General features: G+C 38.9%; 1 long non-coding RNA gene across 3 annotated transcripts; it reads left to right on the top strand.

Annotated features, from left to right (window-relative positions):
* Positions 1 to 843: 843 nt before the first annotated feature.
* Positions 844 to 3,415, top strand: LOC115235496. Of its 3 annotated transcripts, none has more exons than XR_003884039.1 (4): positions 844 to 1,624; positions 1,869 to 2,012; positions 2,116 to 2,298; positions 2,382 to 3,415. It is a non-coding gene; the product is annotated as an uncharacterized LOC115235496 (long non-coding RNA). The 3 variants fall into 3 exon arrangements; XR_003884040.1 differs by having other exon boundaries at positions 1,860 to 2,012; XR_003884038.1 differs by having other exon boundaries at positions 848 to 2,012.
* Positions 3,416 to 4,755: the final 1,340 nt, after the last annotated feature.

The following is a 4,755-nucleotide window of genomic DNA, read 5'->3' as shown; positions in this document are numbered from 1 at the left end:
TTCCAGTAAACCTCACTAAACAAGGCGGCCAAGATAGAGATAGAGAGAGAAAGAGAATGGAAGCAAAACGGGAGATAGCTTGTCAAAATATTGAAACTTGTATGCGTTGGCTATTCGCGGGGGTGATATTTCTAAAAAACATCTTTTAATATTTATATATACATATATATAAGACGTGTGTGTGTTATCTTAATATATATAATAGTTTATAATTATTTCACAGCGCTCTAAAATGACTGGGTAGGTAATGGTAGAAATGAAAATAGGTGGGCACATCCCGCGTGTCGGAAGATATTAATTACGAATGAGCGTTTTGGACGCGTTTCTGGCGGCACGTACCGAGATACAATTACCTTTTATTATCTCGCGTGCCATACTTATCTCCGCCGCCTCGCCTCGCCTCGCCACACCGATGAAGGGGCAGAGGAGGAAGAAAGAAGAAAAGTCCGTGCTCTCCATGAAAGCCATGTCAAATTACCGAACAACGTTTACTGCTAATAGTCCGCGTGCAGCGGAACGAGCACAGTGAGAGAGATATCTGAGATGGAAATCTTGTTAGGAACTCGAAACGGAGGGGAGCAAATGTCCGGAGGATATCCAGGAGATAACGACTCGTCTGGCGCATATGTGGGTGGAAAGAGAGGAAGAAAAGGATGATAGAGGAAAAGAGAGAGAGAGAGCACATAAGTGTGAGCCAAGAGTGCGACGAGAAGAAGAGAAGGAGAGAAGATCATGAAAGGAGAGGGAGTATAGGGCGGGTACATAAAGACAGGAGCTGGCGCGTGCCAGGTGCTTCACTGCACACAATGCATCTCTGTTAGGTCGAGAGGAGAGAGAGAGAGAGTGAGGAAGAGAGCGGGGGAAACCTCCGGAAGTCGAAACGTGTCGCGGCCCGGCGACGGGTGTACAGGCCGGCTCTTATTAAAGGGAGAGAAAGGAGCGCGTCCGCAGAATGCGCGATCCTCGTTCGTACACGACTGGCAAACGGTCGTGCACTTTAGTACGACGATGACCACACAACGGTACGTTGCATTGCGTTGCACGCGCGTTATATCTTTTATTTGATCGCGCCACCATATGTGTGTAGCGTGAGCGAGCCGTTTAATTGATGAAATTCTTTGGATACCCGTGAACCTGGCGACAGAGGATCCTCTTTTTAAGACACATTATGAGACTGCCGACCCCTCGCCGGAATCGATAAATTGTGGAATTCACGCCGCGACATCGACACGATCGTTGATAATAAAACCGCACGATCGTTTATTCTGATTTCTATTTTTTACAGTTTCCTTAGATTTATCTCAAAGATTATAAATATTCGAAGAATAAATTTGTAAAAGAAAGAGCGCGGGAAAAAATATGATAATTGTTCGCTAAATATGTATGAGAATTTCAACAAACGAAGCGGAATGATCGGCTGTCGCTGTAACTGCATTTGAGGATTAAATTTCTCAATTACCAACGAGTGTGACGGGATGGAATGGGAAGTAGAATGCAAACAGAAGGAGCAAATTAAACCGCTAGAGTTAAATGTAATTCCGCAAAACATTATTTAGCTCTCAACTACTATGGCGGAATTAAATCTGGTAGCAGTGCAATATACTTCATAGAGTATCACACAAGAGTACGAAATTGTTTTCATCTTATTATTTTATTAACTTCTTCATAACTTTATGCGTAACTGTCTATTTAGTAAAGATAAAAAAAGTAGAATAAAAGTGATTTTTCAACCAAGATGGGGATGATTAAATAAATCATCAATTAAATTTAGACGTATACGAAAATTGGTCTTGTTCTCCGGTATTATATATCGACACCGCCGAAACTTTCAGCGATAGTATTTCGCTTTAATATTTTAGGTATTTCAGGTACGCTCAAAATTTCAAGCTTGAGGCCACCCTAATGTAAGTATATATAGTTTCTAACCAGAGACTTCAAGAAATTCCGATAACGTGTGGGTACCTACAGCTTGAAGACTATGGCGTGAACGGCGTAGTGAAACAACTGCAAGGGTATGTTTAGCGATTCCCCGTTCCTTGATAGGATCTTTTATGTATATTATTACTTGAAATAAGTTTTTATATCTAATAATAAAAGGTGATTTATTACATACAGCAAAGAAATTCATCTCCTGTTCGTTGACTTACAAAAAGTTAATAATAATGTTTCGATAAAGATGCTATGAGAGTATTTGCAGAATGACGAACTTCAACCAATATGTCCTCAGAGCTTTACAAAATCTTTATAAAGAGCTCTAAAACAACAGTGAAGAACGGAAGCGACGAACTTTTATAATTAGTAAGTGATTACGACAAGCTGTTTTCTGTTTTCTCTCTCTCTCTCTCTCTCTCGCTCTCTTACTTTATTTAAAATATACATAGGAAAAACGCTCTACCAGAGGGAACATAAATGTAAGGGGATGGAAATAGAATTGGATGACGACACTTTCCGTATACCCTCCAGTTTGCTGATGATCAATGATATGTACAGGAAACCGAGATGATTTGGAATACATGGCGAGAAAATTGAAAAAAAGAATATAAGATGGGGACTTACAATGAACATCAAAAAAACAAAATATCTTTGCATAGGGAATGGAATCACTAACATATAAATGGATGGAAATGAAGAAATAGCAATATGGGAGGAATATAAATACCTGCGAATTATATTTGACAAACAAGGAACGAATAATAAAGAGATCAGAACAAGGATAAAGGAGTAAAGAAATTGGAAAGAAAAAGAGACTTTACATATATAAAACAATGATAAAAAGTGAACTACTATACGAAAGTGAAAAATGAAAATTAACTGAAAGCACAAAACGAAAACTAGAAGCTATGTAAATGGATGTACTAAGAAAATCGGCAAAAATATCAAGATTAGATAGAATGCGAAATGAAGAAATAAAAAGAATAATGGACATGGAAGGATCTATCGTGGATATGGAATGGAAACAACTGGTGTGATATGGACATGTATATAGAAAGAATTAATGATGAGAGACTATCGCACAAAAAGCAGTAGGAAAAGAGGAAGACCAAAGAAAAACTGGAAAAAAAGAATCAGGAAAATAATGAGTACCAAAAATTTAAATGAGAATGACTGAAAAGATCGAAGAAGATGAAAACTGGGCATCAAGTAGCAGCGAAAGACGCTATAAACGCTATAAAGAATATATATATTATATACTTTTATTTTATCATCAAAACATTTCAAATATATCAATGCTAAAGAAAAAAAGAATGTCAAAAAACATGTCTTTATAATATTCAAGAAGCATGTCCGTTCAAGTGGTTCTTTTATTATTTTTATGTTAATCACTAATAATAATCTATAAAAGAGACTGTAGCAATTGACTGGTACTTGGCTTTGTACGGATTACTGAAGCCACATAATAAAACTTTTCTACGAACTAAAATTTTTTAATCTACTATTGAATAGCGTTTGAGATTTTCCGACGAAAAAGCATGTATTCATTCTCTCACCTGACCACCCTTTTCATCTGGTAATCCATGAGCTTTAACGGAGGTACTGTCGCATTTGCAATCTGTTTCCAAAACGCCGGATGAATGGAAAGCGATTTCAAGCTGCGCATTCTAAATACATCGTTTTCCGCCCTTTTTCGCCAAGCGGCACACATCCATTCACGAAAAAGGCGCCGAGAGCGTGCGTGAGTAAAAGAGAGACGTGGAAGGAAAATAAAAGGAAAAAGAAAGAGTATGTAAGGATCAAGGAGAAACGACAAGAGACAGGCAAAGCATTAAAAGAGAAAAGGCCGCGAAAAAAAGGTGGAGATCCTGTAGTTGGTTTATTCGGCGTAACGCGACCGACCCCCGCAGTAGAGGGTAAATGCTCGACAGTTTAGGCCCATTAGGATATTTATGGATTGGCCTTCCACAGATAAGGGAAGGGGAGAGAGTGTGTGTGCCGCAGGGGGGCGACCACGGAGGGTTCGTCGCTATTCGGAGGTTCGTCGGCACGCGACTTTAAGCCCGCTGTGCACCCCGCTTCCCTCACACCCTTTTTCTCACCGTTCCGTTCCTCTATATATGCTCTCGCTCGCGCTCTCCGTCTTTATCGCTTTCGTTGGAACCTTCCAACGGCGCGGACGCACACCTTTCGGGGTTAGTGCGCCTCGCTTTTCACTCGGCCGACGACTGAAAAACAGGACGGTGATTTATGGGACGGCGCTGGATGGAGGCATCCCTTTAATGGGCTGCCTAAACGTCTCAATTTTGTCGCTGATCCTGCTATCCACGCCGGTTTCCGATCCGGCTCCATGCATTCGAGATACTGAGCCTCAAGTTACTACTATCGTAAACCGAGATTATTTCGATGCTTTGGATTAATTTCAATAACTAAATAATAGTAAAAAATTAAAAATATCCCTGTACGTCTGATATGTTTACCCAAAACCGACAGAAATACTCCATTAAAGAATCTATGGAAAAAGCATTTGTAATTTGTTATGTCAATCCTAATATTTTACTGTAATTATTTGTAATAAATTACTTGTAATTTTAGTTTGTAATACGCTTAATTTTTGGTAATAAAATTACGGCAAATTCAATTCGTAACATTAACAAAATCATATATTCTATATCTCTCAATAAAGAAAAGTTTAAATATATTATTCAAATAAATTTAATCTCTAATTATTTTTCTGATAAAGTAGAGTCATCGGCACTTTTATCGTCACAACCGAGACGTCTTTAATCTGCGAAACGATCCCTTATACTTCGTACTGCTGTG

Source organism: Formica exsecta, unplaced genomic scaffold (assembly GCF_003651465.1).
Source record: "Formica exsecta isolate Colony F162 unplaced genomic scaffold, ASM365146v1 scaffold223, whole genome shotgun sequence".
NCBI classification, from domain to species: domain Eukaryota; kingdom Metazoa; phylum Arthropoda; class Insecta; order Hymenoptera; family Formicidae; genus Formica; species Formica exsecta.
Note: the sequence above shows the minus strand (reverse complement) of the source record. Positions and strands in the feature narration are given on the sequence as shown.